Source organism: Magallana gigas, chromosome 8 (assembly GCF_963853765.1).
Source record: "Magallana gigas chromosome 8, xbMagGiga1.1, whole genome shotgun sequence".
Taxonomy (NCBI): domain Eukaryota; kingdom Metazoa; phylum Mollusca; class Bivalvia; order Ostreida; family Ostreidae; genus Magallana; species Magallana gigas.
Genome location: NC_088860.1, coordinates 39,698,872 through 39,717,567, shown reverse-complemented (window position 1 = coordinate 39,717,567; position 18,696 = coordinate 39,698,872). Strand labels below are relative to the sequence as shown.

General features: G+C 34.1%; 1 long non-coding RNA gene across 1 annotated transcript; it reads right to left on the bottom strand.

Annotated features, from left to right (window-relative positions):
- Positions 1-820: 820 nt before the first annotated feature.
- Positions 821-5,321, bottom strand: LOC105318542 (uncharacterized). The gene is made up of 3 exons (XR_010708802.1): positions 5,095-5,321; positions 4,440-4,684; positions 821-2,185 (listed from the first exon to the last, which is right to left on the bottom strand). It is a non-coding gene; the product is annotated as an uncharacterized lncRNA (long non-coding RNA).
- Positions 5,322-18,696: the final 13,375 nt, after the last annotated feature.

The following is an 18,696-nucleotide window of genomic DNA, read 5'->3' as shown; positions in this document are numbered from 1 at the left end:
TGGTCATGGCTTATTTATTAATTGGCAATAAGTTTAACAACCGACCTGTCACCCACTTGATGAACAGGTATATGGCTGCACAATAAATCAATCAAAATCAATAGTTCAACAATCAAGTTATTCAATCAATCAATAATCAATAAATCAATAATCAAAGTTGAGTTAATCAATCAATCAATCAATAAATCAAAGTTCAAATATGAAAGTCAATATCAATATGGCTTTGCTTTAAGCGGGTTGCTGGTTAGGTTAGGTGGACCCTGGGAACATTTGATCACCTATTCCCAATTTTTGAGCAGGCCCTCGGAACAGTTGCCTACATCAAAGACTTGAGAAACCTTGCCATGGTGCAAATTCCGCCATACGATCAATTTCGCGTCCGTAACTGACAGTTGTAAGAGCACTTGAGGAAGCGGATGAAATATTGGTATAGGCCATGACGGGTATCTGAGGTAGGTAATAATGGGAAGGTATCGGGTTGCTGACTGAAAAATAAATTAAACGAACCAGCAGTATCTGATATGCACTAAACATTGTATAAACATAATTCAATGTTATCACAAAATTAGTATTGGTCGAATAGTATGAACATTTTGACAGTAACAATTACATGTTGAATGACATGAATTCTTCAAAGAAAGTATAATGTTATTGACTAAAAATTAAATTGAACAAACCAGCGATATCTGATATACAACAAACATTGTACAAGTATAAAATTAATCAAAAACTTATCGCAAGATTTATATGAACCAAACCATGTATTGACATTCAAAATGGAATATGTAGAATAACAACACAAAATTTTCAAGGTAACAAACTATATTTCAGCATATGATTTTAATGGAGTTGGGTGGGATTAGGTGAATTTTTCAGGAATGCTATGTGATGGATGGGTAGAGAAGAAAAGGATGTTGAACCCGATATTAATCAGGTCAATCTAACCCGATTGATTTGTTACTCCGTCAAAATATTAGTGTAAAATAGCTGGGTAGAAATGAATGTAAAAACGTCCCCCACCTCATACCAGGTCTGCTTATCCAGAGTACCTCAGCCCCAATCATGTCATGAAGGTCCATTGAATTGCCTCCAGCGTGCGTTTGGCTGTGTATTTTAGCTTTGGGAATAATTGATGATCCGACTATCCATATGTGAGGCGCTTGACCTGAAATTCTTGTTATATGTAAGCATTGGGTTAAAATGATGCAATAATGAGGATTTAAGACTAAAGCCTTATGTATTTCTTGTAACACATTGACTTCCAACGCCCCTTGGACTGAATTTGGTGTTCTGGGATACCTTTAATGAAAGCTGCCGTGGCAGCGCCTATGCGGAAAGAGTGGGATTTAAAGGCTGTGTGAGGGATCTTAAGATGCTGTAAAGTCTTGGTAAGGATTGTGGAAAATTGGTATGATGTAAGGGGTTTATTATCAAAATGGCAAAGTAGTGGGCCGTCAACAGGTGGTCTTACAGAGAGAAATTTTGTCAGAGCTTGTTTTAATATTAAAGTTTCGTGATCCATAGGTATCACTATGGTGATTCCCGTGCCAGCTTGATCTGCTTTTGAAAACTGCAGGAATAATCGTATGGTTTGAGATGTAATTGAAACTGCGTTGGCTTGCAGAATTCTACTAGGAGATGTACCCATTGTGACTGTTAATTCACCAACACGCAAGAAGCCAAAATAAGCTAAAAAGTAAGCAGAAGTGAAGAGAATTGACTCGTAAGTGGAGTGGCATGTGTGTGGTAGGGCCTGAATTATTGCATGAAGAAGAGGTAATGTGATAGGTCTTCGAATGTCGAGAGAAGGGTTTTTCCTGGAAAGGCCAATCAGAAGCTTTTGAATTATGAAGGATTTAGTAGTGTCCGGGAAGTTGTAAAATTTTTGTTGGAACGCTATTGCAGAGATGTAGGTTTTGATGGTAGAGGGGGCTAATTTTGAAGCAGACATATAACCTATGAAATTAATCAAATGGTCCAATGGGGGGATTGGTGTGTGGTTGATGGTAAGAATCACGAAACTGGGAAAAGGCAGTCATGCCTTTGGAATAAGTGAGCTGAGTATTTGTTGAAATCGATGCCGACAGTAGTGTTTGGACCTCCTCTACAAAAGGCTCCAGAACTCTGATGGGATTGGTTGCGGGTTGGGTGATGCTGCTGGTGCCAGCTGACGAAAGCGGTGCCACTGAAATCGTGAAATAGAATCAGCTATTTCATTAAGCTTAATTTGAAGGTTTAAATGTAAGCATTTTAGGACCAATGGCCTAATGAGGGACATAACGCGTGGAGACTTTGATAATTTGGAGTTGATAATGGATACCAAGGCCATGTTATCTGTGTGAAGCAAGAGTTTGGAATTTGACAACTGACAGCCCCAAATATAAATGCCCATTACAATTGGAATTAATTCTAAGTAGGATATATCTTGCCTAGTGGCTGAGTCCCAATGTTTGGGCCATGAGATGTAAGCCCATTCCCCATGGAAATAAACACCACCACCTGTTAATTTAGCGCTATCTGTGAAAAATTCCAGATCCGTGTCCAGAGACCACGACTGATCAGGGAAGGGGCAGGTTCCATTTAAGGAGTGAATAAACTTGAGCAGAACGAGTGCATCTTGCCGCATTCCTGAGGTGACTCTAATCATGTGGTGAGGTCTGTAAGCGCATAGCACCATAGAACCTTCTGATAAATGCTCGAGCTGCTGGTAATGCCCTACCACAAAATGCTAATAACCCGCAGAGTGATTGTAACTGTTGTAGAGTGATTTTTTTACGATTGCAGAGGTCCCTAAGTTGGACATTGAGGGATGTGACTTTATTATGTGGCATAAAAAGTGTTTGAGATACTGTATTAATCCCTAACCCTAAATAAGTAATGTTAGTTGTGGGACCTTTAGTCTTGTCAGCCGCGATCGGCACACCCAAATCTTTGCAAATGTGGCTGAATTGTTGCATTAATCTATCGCACTCGTTTGAAGCATTTGGACCGACAAACAGAAAGTCATCAAGGTAGTGACAAATGTTACTGGACTTTGTAGTATGGCTTAATGCCCAATGTAAGAATTTTGAGAATTTTTCAAATAACGCGCATGACAGTGCACACCCGAAAGGAAGGCATAATAGAAATCTTGGAACTTGATACCAAGTAAGCAGAAATCACTGGGATGAATAGGTAGTAGCCGAAAGGCGGACTTTAGATCCATCTTACCGATCAGGCAAGCTGGACCTTGCGACTGTAAAAGAGTAACTGCTTCGTCAAAAGAAGAGTACTTAACTAAACAATATTTGGGGTCAATGAAGTCATTAATACTGTTACCTTCCGGGGCAGACAAATGAGTAATTAACCTCCAGCCGCCCGATTTTTTATGAACAATGCCAATTGGAGAAATGCGCAAGTTTGAAAAGGGTCTGACAGGATACGGACCAGCCGTTCTACCTACATTTTAGTAGCTTAGTTTCTTGATCTAATATATTTTTAATTTGATCAGGGTGTTGCTGAGCGGATTTTAAATTTTTTGATTCAGTGAGGGTTCTAGGGCCTGCGAAGTTGAGTTTAAAACCCTTTGAAAAACCTTGTAATAGAAACTGCTTGTCCTCTTGATGCGGGTAGTCTTGAATGTACATATGTAACTGCTCAAATATTATTGGGGTAGCTCCTAGTTGCCATTTGTCTATATTGTCTTGGACCTGACATATGTGGTTGGGTGTGGCGAGGTCTGGTGAAGTTGAAGCGGGGGGATGATGGGCCAGAGATTCTAAATTGTGCGGAGCCTGGGCTCCGAAAGGGCTGATTGTAGGTGGGTGATGCGTTGCTGTGAACTTCTCGCCTTTGTCGAGCACAGGGAACTTGTGGGTGTGAACCGGAGCAATACATGCATAGGTGGGAGTAAAAGCAGGACTGGCGAGAACAATAGCCCTTAAAGTTGTAATCGTAGCACTTGTGTGAAGCTGTGGGGTTGTTTGTTGTTGAGGCCATGTAGATAAGCCAAAGCTCTGAGTCGGTTGCTGACCAGCTAATTGATGGATCAATGGACTTGCGAAGTCTAATTTGTTTGTCGTAATCAAGCCAGCCTTGACTGTTAGGGTTGCGGGAAGCCCTTGTGCGAATGGTGTCAATATATTTAAGCAAATGGGGGGCTTGGTCAATATGGCCAGAGATGTAGATGCCGGCGAACACGAGCATTGCGTCAGTCAACCTCTCTATGGAAGTTAGTTTGCGTGCTTTCGGTGCATTGGAAACAATGGCCAGCTGGCCGTCTTTAACTGAAAGTTTATGGTGGTCAGCATCAGAAGAGTCTGAGCCTGATTGCAACATGTTGGCTAAGTTAATGTATTCCCCCTTAAGTATCTTTTGTTTAATTGGTTGCGATACATGATTCCCAAGAGAGGACCCTACGCTAACAAGTGGTTGGGGTGAAAATTGCATGCTCGTAGTACCTGATATATGCAAGCGTTGTATGTCTTGAGTATCGGAGATTAGCGTCGGAATCGGTGCTGCAGTAGATACGACTTCTGTCTGTATGGGTGCTGCAACTTCCTGATGTTGGGGTCCAGCAGTGGGGGGAGTAGGTACCATGGTTGGAGCTGAATTAAGAGGTTCCGCATCTTTGCGGGCCGGTCTGCGTGTCCTAGAAGTGGGTGGCCTTGCCGGGGTATTTTTTGATTTTACTTTTGGCATAGTTCTACAATGTTGTAAAACAATTTAAGCCAATTGTTACAATTTAGTTATATTAATAATGTAGCAATACTGACAGTGAACTGCTATTTATTTGGCATATCTTTACAATGCTGTATAACACTGATAAGCTAAGGGTGCCAATGTAGCGTTGCGACGATATATATAATAATATAAGCATAATGATTACATGATTTAAGTTTTATGATAATAAAGTAAGTAACATATGTTTAATAATAATTGAGGTTATAAATGATGTGTTGTCAAAACAATGGAACTTTTGTGTGTTACAAATACTGCACCCCACGTGGTGTAATTCTATCACATAAAGGAAAGTGCAACGTTACCCAATTATCGACGAAATAAATTGTCGAAATACGGCCATATGAGTTGAATTGTATGAAAGCCCGTACTTACAGTGATAGGAGATATACTTAACCTCTATGATATGTGAAGATGTTTGTCGATGACGCCAGATTCCCTGGATTCTCAACGTTGAATTTTTCAGGGATGCTATGTGATGGATGGGTAGAGAAGAAAAGGATGTTGAACCCGATAGTAATCAGGTCAATCTAACCCGATTGATTTGTTAAAGCTAACTCCGTCAAAATATTTTAGTGTTAATATAATTAGTTGCTGTTACTTGTATAAATGAATTTATCTGTAGGGATAAAATCCATTATTTAATATTGTTATCTCATATGTTGTGTCCATATTTTTAATTGATAAAACTTTGTTAAAAGATGTGTAAGTAACATCTATGGATCCTAAATCTTGGAACGATAACGATAACGATAACTTTGTTATGAACTCTTTTCCAAACAAACTTAAGTATTTGCATAATAATTTTGTAACGGTGTGAAATTCAATCTTTCGGACTATTTTTAATTATTGTGTAAATTAACGTTTTCGGACTTTGTGTTAATTGCTACAAAATCTATTTCGACAACTGTTTTATAAACGTTATAAATTCCGCGCAGTCTTAATCCCACCTGAGGCACAATCAGTGATGGACAGCTAATCTTTTAATTGACTTCCATTTATGTTTATTGACATTTAAGCTTCTTTCATTTTATTAATCTGTTTATATACACGCTACTAAAATGCATTTATTGCATTGCATATTAAATATATAAGTTAAGAATATTTAGGAATTTTGATTTCTGCAGATTTTTCATACCCGCAAAATACCACAGAAAATAAACAAGCGCAAAAAAATAACCATTATAAGGTATTTCACATGATGAAGCCAAGGGAAATAGTTGATGTAGAGGGGGACAATAAAATTGCTTTGTATGATGAAAAAATTACCGGTACAATAACAAGCTGTCGACCATCTCAAATATCCATAAAACGAAATACAAATTCGTAGCAGAGCAAGGCGGACCTCTAAAAAGAGAGAGGTAGGATCAGATGCCTAGGAGGAGTGAGCATCCTCTGCTCACCGGTCACACCCGCCGTGTGCTCTTTGTCGTAATCGGGAAAAAACGAAAAAGTCCATAGGTGATTAATTACGGTCTAACAATTAGTATGAAAAACATCAGTCAGCAGGCGATCCAGTGGAAGATTGTATTTGCTGACGGGTCGTTTTATCGACCATAGAACGTACGAAAAGATGACTTCAAACGAGACTGTTGATAATCCTCTATTATCAACTTGTTTGTCAGTTTTCGGACTTAAACGTTGCGACTCTGCGTTTAAAACGGGGGAAATCGAATACCGCCGGTTAATAGTTTCGATGACTTCTTACCATGGGCAGATTGCATGGAAACTATTTCACTGTTAGATAGTATAGCATGTTTTCATGTAATTCTTACATAAAAAATATTTAAAGGTATAATAATTTCCGATAATTAATGCTATGTATGATATTTAATAAGTGTGGCAGAAAAATTCCGTGTTAGGATGCTACGCGGCTTTGTTAAGGCTGTCCGAAGCTAAATATTTCGAAAAATGATACTATTTTAATTATCGAAAGATACTTTAACCGAGCGAGTTTCTTTAAACTTTTATTACCTAAATTAGCAGTGACATTCAACACTATATTTGATGTATTTTTGTGACGTCATATATTTCTCTTAAGCACGTGACGGGTGTATTCTAACACGGTAAATAATCTATAAAAATCGCATCGGCGCAAGTGAATAATGACATTAAATCAAAAATATTTTTATGAAAAATCTTTCGATTAGTAATGTATTTTGCAGTTCTTGCTGGAGGTTCATATAAATATTTCGTTTATTTGGAATATTGTCAAAACATTTCGCACCGCCATCGAAATTAGGCACATTTTTACCTTTTAGGTTCGATTTACACAAAATTGGGTCAATCGGTAGGTGTCCCCCAGCAAGAATCACATTGGTATTTATTTTTTCTCCCGATTTCACGTAAAATATACTAAGATTGTTTTTATCTTTCACTTGCGCCAAGCCGTTTTTTATATGCATATACATATCACCATTCATTAGATTACACGTAGCACATATGAAGAAATGATGTACATTTTAATAATTTGCATAGCGGCCATATTGTTATCAAAATGACGATTTTCAGTACAATAGAAAGGAATGAGAAAAATTACTAATTTAAAAAAATAAGTATTTCGGAAATATTTTCTCCTCATTTGGTTTTGTCATTTACTTCATCCGGGATTGGAATGCGCTTGTTTTGTTTACATTAGAAATTGAGTTGGCGGTTCCTTTTCAATCAGAAAAATCGAAGCGGGGCGTTGTAGAAATTAAGTGTGTTTTTGTGATGAAAGGCGTCATGAAGGGATTTTGGAATTATTTTTAGAATATTTGCCATTCATAGGTAAAGTAGTTCCTCATATATTTACAAAGTTTACATTGCAAACTAGTTGTGTCAGAAATCTTGACTCAAATTGAAAAAGTCTTGTCGGTTCCTTTTCGCTTTCAATTTAGCATTTTTCAAGACTTTCTCAGTAACCTATCGGACTTGCAACTAGGCTTTAGGCTTTTTATTGAATCATTAGACATATTGCATATTGCTATTTAAGAATTATCATTAAAATTGAATGAAATTTTTCAGGTTATAATTCTATTTTGTTTCAAGTTGATATTTTTAGCTGTTTATTTATTTATTTATTTACTCATTTTAGCCGGTATAGTCCTATTTTTAGATTATTTATAATGGTTGGATAGAGAGGCATTCAAAGTGAATTTGAGGTGTGAATCACTGATTGTGGTGACAAAAACATACACAGATAATCTATGCATTGCCCCAACACATGTTCTCATTCCAAAAAATGAAAGTTTTGAAGTAATCACACAAATTACATACATAAAAGGTATGTAATTTTCATTCGTAAGGGAGACAATTTGAAGACATGAATATTAATGAGAACAGTGTCACGTGTCATTTAGCTCATGAATAAAGTGTACGAGATTTCTCCATATGAGGGGAGTCTCAAAACCATTAGTTTATGAATAGTAATTTACATATTACAAGGCTTTAAAACTGTCGATTTTTGTAAACTCCATATCGGTTATATTGAATTTAGTATCACTAGTATTTGTAACAGTGTCTATGTAAAGGAATGAAGCGGTTTTATTATGCACAATGAATATCACTTATTACGTTACGATACATTCCCTAAAAACGATCGAAAGGAATGCAGATCGTGACGTCAAAGTTAACTATGACGTCATATCTTATGAAGTACAGACAAGTGACTTTCTACATATTGCTGTGAAATTAATCGGGCAGCCTTAACATAGCCGCGTACATTTGTAGTTATAAGCTGAAGTAATCAAAATATATAAATTAGTTTACCACTATTTTAGCAACCAATTTCTAAGTCGTGCTGCTGTAGAAACAACTAAGGGTCTGACTGCGAACTACCGTCATCCCTTCACTGTACTGGCCCTCCAAGAAATCTGCATCCTCTTTTGTAATAACTTGCCTTGAATACATGATCTTTGAAGTATTTTGATTAAAAAGAGAACAATGTATTTTTTTAATATAAAATGGAATTGAGATATACAAAACATTCATATCTGTATTTCTTGCTCCAAATAGTACAGAAAAGGTTATTTTATCCTGCAACCACCCCTTGCATTGTCTGATTAAATAAACCAAAGCTATATTTGGTCAATGTGTCGATATAGCCATATGCATTCATCAAGCCCTGCCCTCTGTCATATTTGTTTCTCTTGTTTCTAGGGTACGAGTTAGCTTTAAATGATCATCTGTAGTCCGTCGTCCATTTGTCTGTAAACTTTTCACATCTTGACTTAAACTCTTCTCTAGAACCACTTCGTCAAGTTTAACCAAACTTGGTTCAGAGCATCCTTTGAATAGTGGAAGGGGAATTTTAAAATGCTAAACAAAGGGATGAAACCCTTTTCCAAATAGTCAGATAATATTGTGAAACATTTTTTTTAAATAGGGTATGTGACCCCTGAACATCTACTAGGACCCAGGGGTTCTAAGTTTAACATAGAAATAAATAGGGAAATTTTTAACTAATCTTCTTCTTGAGAACTACATGCTACAATGTATGATATTATGCAAGCATACCAATATAGCATAGATTCTAAATTGTTAAATTTTTAAAAACCATGACCAAAGACTAATACTGTGATCCAAGGCGGGGTTCAAAGTTAAACATAAAAATATATGGAAAAATGTTTAAAAATTTTCTTCTAAAGAACTAGTGCTACAATTTAATTATGATATTTCTATTCAAGAATCAAATGATACTGTAGATTCTCAATTACTGAAATTGTGATTCAAAGACTTATGCAGGGGCCCAAGGCGGTATTCAATGTTTAATAGAGAAATATTTAGGGAAAATGTTTAAAATTCTTCTTAAAAGAACCACAATGGTACAATTTGTAAAACTACTATGCTGACATTCTAAGATAATGTAAAATCTAATTGTTAAAATTGTGACCCCAGGCAAAGACTTTGGCCCAAATGGGAGTTTAAAGTTTAAAGTTTAAACTGAGAAAATGTAAGGAAATGTGTTAAAATATATTCAAAGAATTACAGTGTTACAATTTATGAAACAAAATATTTTAACAGAAGAATAAAATACACCAAAATCATGACTAAGTCCCTTTATTATATTGCGAAATCTTAGAAGACAATTATTTTAAAGAGTTCGAAATAGAATGATACAAGGAGCTGTTGTCTAGGTGAGCGACGTGTCCCATGGGCCTCATATTTCTTACCGTCGTCCTAATATCGTTTATATCAATGTATATATTAGTTATTATTTCAAAAATCATGTTTTGAAATCTTCTTCTTTATTCTCTTGTGTTATTTTTCACTGTTTCTGTTTGGGGAATGAAAATTATTCACTAATTTTAATACCTACATTTTACATTAAGTGAGTTGCATTCACTGTTTTGATTATTTTAGGAAATTATTCAAATGTCCCTGGCTAAAAAGTAAATTTACATCGGTTATAATACATCATGCGTGATCATTCTTAATTTCTATAACTTCATTCCGAAAAAACAATCTTTAAAACATTCTTAATGTGTAATAAACTGTATTTATGTACGTTCGAAATATATTACAACTTATTTCTTATTTTTAAACGTGTTCATGTATTTTATATATTGCGGATTAAGGAAAATTAATTGTTGTGTTTGTATGAGTGTGTTTCACATGTAACGTTAAAATCGCGTGATTATGTATTACATGTGCTTGAATGACAAGATAATCAAATGTTAATCTACACTCAAAGAATGCAGACGTGTTGTTTAAATAATTATTCGCTTGTAAGCCAATTCTGTCCTGATACTTATTTTCTTTAAAACAAATAGTATTCATTTGGATTTCTGGGGGAGGGAGTTATTTTTTTATTGTGTTTTTAAATTCAATTGTTTTTGGACACTGAGATATATTGAGGTAAATGTATTTTTTTCTATGACTACGTTAAAATTACTGGTTTTAGGCCTATTGTGTTAACAACCGACACGTACAATTTTTCTGGCAAAATGTTGAATGAGTAATCCCTACAAAAGTCTCTCAAATTCGATCTGTAGGAATAAAATAAGAATAGTTGCAAAAGGTTAGGATATCCTAACTTAAGATGTTCCTAAGTTGCCGTCGAATTACATCTTAAGAAGTGTCCTAAGTTGATCTAAGGATGTTCCTAATGTTTTCCTTAGTCATATCTTAGGAAAGTTTCGTGAAAATGTCTGTGGGTGGTTTTGGAGTATCTTAGCAATTTTGATACTTTTAAATGAACGTTGCGCACTTAACTTTATTGTTAGATATGATAGCATACTATCGGCGAAAACTTAAACACAAAAGACTCCGCCGTAAATTAGTACACAATGATTTCAATAAGAAATCGTCATGATAATCATTAGTTTGAAATATTGCACAGGCTCTGTTTGGAAGAAATAAGACAAAACTTTCAGTAGCAAACTCAACGACAGCTTGAGTATATATTAACGTAAAGGCAAATCCCTAAAAGTAGAAAAAGCTATGTTTAAGGAATATGGGTTCAACAATCCTGTTACCTTAGTCCTGTACGGGATGGATACTAATACATGTTTACTGAAACTCTGGCTCGACATTAACTCAAGTTATCCGTATTTCAAATACCTTTGCCCATTGCTTTTTCTTGTTAAAAAATTATAGACGTATATTATAATATCACAGAAAATATTACATCAAGATAAATTGAAACCTTTGTTCACAGCTATCTTTTTAATGTGCATTAGACTTTTGTTATCTTTAGAGACAATCTTACATGTACACGTCAACTGGAAAATTGTCTACAAGATTGTTTACAAGTAACTAAAAAGGGTGTTATAGTCATTTAAAATTACAATTTTTTTCGTATGGTTAAAGCGTACTTGATTTTGTCATTATTATTTGTAACTAGAGCAGAATCTCGTGTTCAAGAAGAAAAATAAAACATCTATGCTGCTTAGTAAAGGTTGTTTTGCCAAACATACGTCTCCTTTCGGGAAGAATATATTTTGTTCAAGGTGGTTATAGTAAGAAGGCTTATCTTTCAATTAAGAAAAAGCTAACGGAGTTTGCTGTAAAAATTCATTTTAAAAAAGTTGATCAAGAATTTTCTGTAAAAATCCTTGAATAACTCTCGTGTTTGTTTTTTCTGGTAAATGAGTTTTTATTATTTTGATTGTCAAATCTCACGACTTTAAAACTGTACTTTATCACAAGGCATCACTGACATTCAAAATCTTATTTACAGGTAACAAAATTTCAAATTAGTTCGGAGGATTCGTGTTTTTCTCCATAATCCAGGTCAGTGGTTTCAGGTTGATTGTTGCAGACATCGGATGGAGTAAGTGGAAATGTCCATTTAAATTTAGAACTGTACATTTCTCATTACAAAAAGAATCATTTTATTTTTATGATGACTTACAATATGTGTGCATGTACTACCTTCCTTTAAATAATTGAGAAAATAAATTTAATTTTTTTAACACTATGTTAGCGATCGGAAATATCGAAACATAATTTCGACAGTAAACTTTGATATCCAAATTAGATTTCTTTGTCAAATGCATAATTTAGTTTGTAAACTATCTGGATTATGTGATAATGCTACTTAATATATGATATTGTTCCGAGGTAGTCAGGCTTTTAACTATTTCCCTTTAACTTTCAATAAGCAAAACGTTTTACTGCCTCCTATGCAGTGATTTACTGCTGTCTTTGTTATACTCTGAAATGAAACCGAAACAGATGACTTGAATTTTTCCAACTTCCCGGTTGCATAATATTTAGGATATTATCTTACAATGGGTTGTATTTTTGTTATAATGATAGGGATAGATATACATCACAGCATGCATTGAGTAGCACTGTAAAAAACCGAAGAAAAATAAAATCATTTCTTTTTTAAAGATTTAACAAGTGAAAAGCTGTTAATGGGAGAGAAAATTGGATTTTCCTTAATGTGAACCGTATCCTTTTTCCATGTCAATTCTGAATTGATAAAGACTTTTTACCATTTCCAGAAAAATGGAGTACCCTTTATGCAATATTATGCGAGAAAATGACTAAGTTCAACAGCTGGGAATTTTTCATAAAGTAACACAATTCAAAATACAAGTTATATGCATACCTGTGACATAGGTGCCATTGACCTGCAAAACATTCTTCATATCTTGAAAACTGTAGGAGGAGTTATCCGTACAATAGGGGTACTCTTTATGCAATATTTTGCCAAAAAATGACTTAGTTTGACAGCTGGTATCTTTTTTTAAAATTAATAGAAATCAAAATGCTGGCAATATGCACACCTCTGATATATGTAGAATTAATCTGCAAAACAACAACTTCCTGTCTTGAAAACTGTAGGTGGAGTTATCCGTACAATAATGGTTCCTTTAGGCAGCCACCCGGCCGCCAAACCGACCCGTTCACCATTTCAATAACCGGATTTTTTCGCTGGAAAACCCGGTTAAAAAACCCGGTTAAAAATCATAAAGTATAAACGCGCATTTTTAAATGCAATTACGACACACTTGTATTATATATCGCCCTAATGAACACATTTAGATTTTTTCTAAATTTTAATGAGACTAAAGGTCTAGTTTTGTACATTAAGGATGACGTTTATTTAGAATGGAAAAAAACACAGATGATAATGAAAGACCATCTATTGTGTGTTATAGACCATTGATGGCAGTGTTATTTATCCACTTTCTAAAAAAAAAAAGGGACAATGACCTTGTATTTGAGTTAAAAATATTCAAAAAAATCCCTTGAAATTTTACACTAGGACTGGGATTTTCTTAATTGTGAGAATATTACAGATAGTCAAACTCTGAAACTCTGAAAGAAATGGCAGTAGCAATAAATAGATACAAAGCAATTTTAAAGAACTATTCCAGTCCAAATTTCCTCTTTCAGTCAAATCCCTTGCTAATTTTGATTCAAATTAACAACAAATTGAATTATGATAATACAAAGACATTTATAGTATTTAACTACTTTTTTTTACCTTGTTCTGCTGGCATGAAATTAATATGAGGTCAATGATCAGAATTTTAAAATATGGTGTCTTTCATCGTTTTTAAGCATTTTTCAATACTTTCGCATTGCGTGCCATATGATTACCTTCATGAATAAGTGAGATAAAACCAACTGAAAATAATCAAATTATATTGATTAACATATAAAATAGTACCGTCAAAAATGTTTAAACGGAAAACAAAATCTGCAAAATTTAGTCCAAATTTCTTTTGTTTACTTGCTTTGCCGAATTGGTTCTATTTTGTTTGAGCCTATTCCATCATAAAGTAAAATATCATGTAAAATAAAAATAAATGTTATGTCTTTTAATAACTCATTTCATAAATACTTTTTGTGTTGGATTTTCTCAAACATTCCCAAAAATTAATTGTGACGAAACTGAAAAGGGAGGGGTTGATATTAAGGATATTGTTCATTCAGGCTTTGAGTTGTCAGATTCGGAATGCTATAAAGTTCAATGTCAGGTATACATTTTAATCATGACATTGAACTTTATAACTATCCGAATTTTACAACTCAAAGCCTGAATAAACAATATCCCTAATATCAAACTGACAAACCATCCCTATTCAGTTTTGTAACAATTAATTTTTGGGAATATTTGGGAAAATCCAATCCTCAATAAAAGATTTTTTACTGTTTGTCTGGTTTTTCACGCTCTACACATTGTATTGTACCATATGCACCTTAACTGACACAAGAAAGGCAGATGTGAATCAAGATATATTAGTAGTTACCCACAGAAGGTCTGTTTTCTGTACGTAGTAATTGTACGTTATTACGAAGAGATTAAAATCAAAATTCAAAACATGCGTGTTTACAGCTTTTGTTTTTATGGACAAGTCAGCCAAAATAGGCAGGATCAGACCTTGATCGTTATAGTTACAAAGAGTAACATGTATCGTTCACTGATGGTCAAATATGTGTATAACCTTATTTAGGAGATTTTTACCATCGTCGTTGTTGGAGAAGCTGCCATCTATACTACTATATTAAAATAATAGACTCGAATTTTTGGGCTTTAATACCGAGAAATCGGAAAAGTACTGTCTTTTGTTTTATATATTTTAAACATCATTGGTACTTGAAGATTATCAATTTGTTTTCATTTTTTCTTAATCAAGCTTTGCTTATTAATAAACAATGAAAATTCCTGTTAAAAATTCAGAAATCATCCGAGGTTTTTTTTTAATCTTGCGCATGCGCATTACATTCACGCTAAATCACGGGAGGATCTTTATTTTATGTTTTCACAATATCACATTTGAATGAATAAACTCAAAAAAGATTTTACAAATACGTGAAAATGTTCACTGAAAATTTGTCATATATTCTGTTCATCTAACTTAGTGCATTTAATATGAAAAGTCGCGAGAGTTCCGAGTGTCAGCATGGTGTGTAAATTCGAAGCCAGTAAATGACATTGGTGAAAAAGTGTATAATTCTTTATTGATATGAATTAAGTTTTAGATGAAAGGTATTTACAGCTTTAAAATGGTTTGTTATGAATAATTTGACTGTTATTTTTAATGCTGCTTCATTAATTTTCTTTAAAATCGTTTTGGAGCGATTATGCAATTTTTTGCTACATTACGGGTTAATGGGAGCAAAGACATAAGTAAAAGAGATTGTCAACTCTGCCATTAGCGTGTTTTGTTGTTGAAAAATGTTACGGGACCAACCTTACTTTGAGAACTACATTTTAGTAAACTAACATAATGGTCTTAAAACAAAAAAAAAGTATAAATGTGCATAGGTTTTAGACATTTTGAAACAAAAAATTGAAAAATACGATTATATGATATATAGAAAATATATTGGCCAGCTATAAAACATCGCCGAAATCTCGGACGACAGGTGGCCAACTGACTCCTAAAACTCCTCTTTTAATATTGTTTATGTGATATAAACTCATTAAAAAAATATTTTGAATATGTTGGTAGTAGGTTTTAGCTTTTTATATTTCGATATAATTGTTAATTAGAGAGATATACTGATTTAAACTGGGAACACTTTACAATAGGGACCGCGAGATTTCGCGAGATTTCGATCAGTTACCAATCTCTGTTATTTGTGTCTCTCATGGGAGGCATTTTAACTGTGGTGAAGGTCGATACCAAGACACAGATTATTCTAACTAAGGAGAATGTAGTGAAATTAATAGCATTATTGTATTGCACTTATTTTACACTGATTTTCTTAACACACGTGCTACTATTAAGCCTTACTTCGCAAGATATTAATAAGGACCATTGAATTGTTCCAATCAGGAAAGTCAAATATTTTTTTTATTTTCTTTTAGACTTTTTTAGGTGACCTATTGATATCCGTTTTTGTCCGTCGTCGTGCGTATACAATTTACAATCATGTTTATTTTCTTTAAAACTACAAGGCTGATTGTTACTATTTTTGGTGTGAGGCATCTCTATGGTAAGTGGAATCTAAATTGTGAAATTCATGGCTCTACCACCCCCGGGGCGCCACAAGTGGGGCCAAATATGCAAAAAAAGCCAAATTTTCAAAACTCTTCTTCTCTACTCCCACACACGTGAGGAAAAAACCGGTTGCATAGTTATGATGTCCATGAGGCCTTCTACCAAAATTGTGAAATTCATGGCCCATGGGTCAGGGGTTCAGGCACTAGGGCGGGGCCAATATGGCCAAATATTAAAAATGTATTAAATCTTAGAAAATCTTCTTCTCTACTCCCATATATATGTGTTAAAAACTAAATGCATGATTATAATGTCCATGAGGCCCTCTATTAAAATTGTGAAATTCATGACCCCTGGCTCTGTAGCCATCCATATGTCTTGGGCAATTTTCAGACTGGTCAACTTTATTATTTATTCCCAAAAATCCAACAAACGCTAAGCGTACATTCACTTAACTACCATGTATTTTTTAAATCAATGTCACTAAGAAGCATAACAATCTTTGTTACTTAGCTAATATGTGTCGTAGCTTAAACATCATAGTAACTCACGCGATTTTATGACCGAATTTGTTTGAAGATTCCTATCGGCTGCATCGTTAACATTATTATATATCACAAAGTTTAAAAAAATATATTTAAAAGATGCTTCACACAAATATTAGCATAGTTTCTTACTGGATAACATGTCAGTCATTATACAGACGTGTTTTACACAATTTCACTTTAACAAAGGGAAATAACTGCAATAGCAAGTCCACAAAGGGAAAAACCAGGGCCGGGATTCATAAAAATACTCAAGTTTTATAGCAAAACAACTACTTTAGTAAAAAATAAATTCTTAGCTAAGAAAAATTACAGGTCCAGACGGAATCTCACCTAAGATTCTTAAAAGTACTATACCTTCAGTTAGTCGTCTAATTGTTTAATTATTTACCCTCTCACTTCAAAACCAACAATTTTTTTCAAAAACCTGCACAATTATATGAAGGACCACAATTTCTCATTTAAAAACCAATCATGATTTCATCCCTCTGATATCACTATTAACCAGCTTACTAGATTTATTATATCATAATATGTAACCTTGACAAAGAAATGGATATTATGTTCATATTTCGTAACATATCAAAAGTGTTTGATAAGGGCTGGCATAAAAATCTCATCTATAAATTACAAAAATATATAATCAGAGGAGAAATCCTTGATGGATTGAACACTGTCTTACTGATAGAACGATAGAAAACAAAAAGATTTCATGGATGTCATTCTTCAGAAATTGAAAGTATTAATGCTGGAGTACATAAAGGATCAGTACTAGGACTCTTCCTCTTTCTTATATACATAAATGATATAGTTGAAAATATAAGTAACCAGATTCTTTTCAGATGACACATCACTCTTAGTAGTAGTTGATGATATTGACAATAATGCAACTAAATTATTAACAGTTGATCTTTAGATAATCAAACAGCGGTTTAATTAATGGTTAGTAGATTATAATCCACACAAAACAATAAATGATAATTTTTCAACAAAACAACATATATATCATTAAGTCACCTTTGATGATACTTCAAAAAAATTAATCCCCCCAAAAAATAATAATCACTGTCACTTGGCTTACCTTGCAATCAAAGCTAGGGGGGGGGAGGGAGGGGGGTGGCACACCATCCATCAAATATCTTCAAAAATGCATGCCATGCTACGCATTCTTCAATACATAATTAATAAATAATAAATAATTAAAACAATAATTAATAAATAATTAATCAAAACGTTGCCTGTATTAGAGTATAGTGATTTAGGCTGGAACAATTGTACAGATGAACAAATTATTATTAAAACTGTTCCTAGTCCTTAAATTTCTTCTCTATTATGTTGATACAGATCTAAATGATATTTTAATTTTGCCTTTTTCCCCAAAGGTTGACACAGGGATGACACGTTTATCATACTTTTTTGTTTAAATGAATAGTCATATAAGCTATCATTATCCTGATTTTAAATGATATTGATTCGGTATTCTAAAACTGTTATTGATAAACAAACTGTTAAAATTCTTTCAACTGGTTTATGTCAGTTAACAAAAACAAAAAGTTCTCGAGAAAACTCTGATTAGATTTTCATTAAATTAAAAATTAACGTCCATCTTCTTAGTTACAATAAAGGGTACTAGTGTTCTATTCCATTGTAAATGATAAGGATTGGTTTACATTGCATGGATTAGCAAATGCCAAAAAATGCCGGGTACACACTGACGCATTTCTACTCTTAAACTGACAGCTGCAGGTTTAAAAGACAAATACTGTATACTTTTATGTCCGCTCTATTAAACGTGTAAATGCTGGGAACGACATTCTGTGAGACGGTCAATTTCATGCTTATTATGGGTTATTAATTACAGTATTCATTTTTTCAAATGTAAATTTAATCAAATTAGTTGCTGCGAGAAAAAGTGGAGGGGGGGGGGAAGCCCCCCGATGCTCAGTGCCTGTACACTGGTTATGTATTTTTTCTGCAATGTCGCAAACTTCATATGCCGCATGAATCACCAAAGAAAGCATTTAATTGTTTAAAAACCTCCC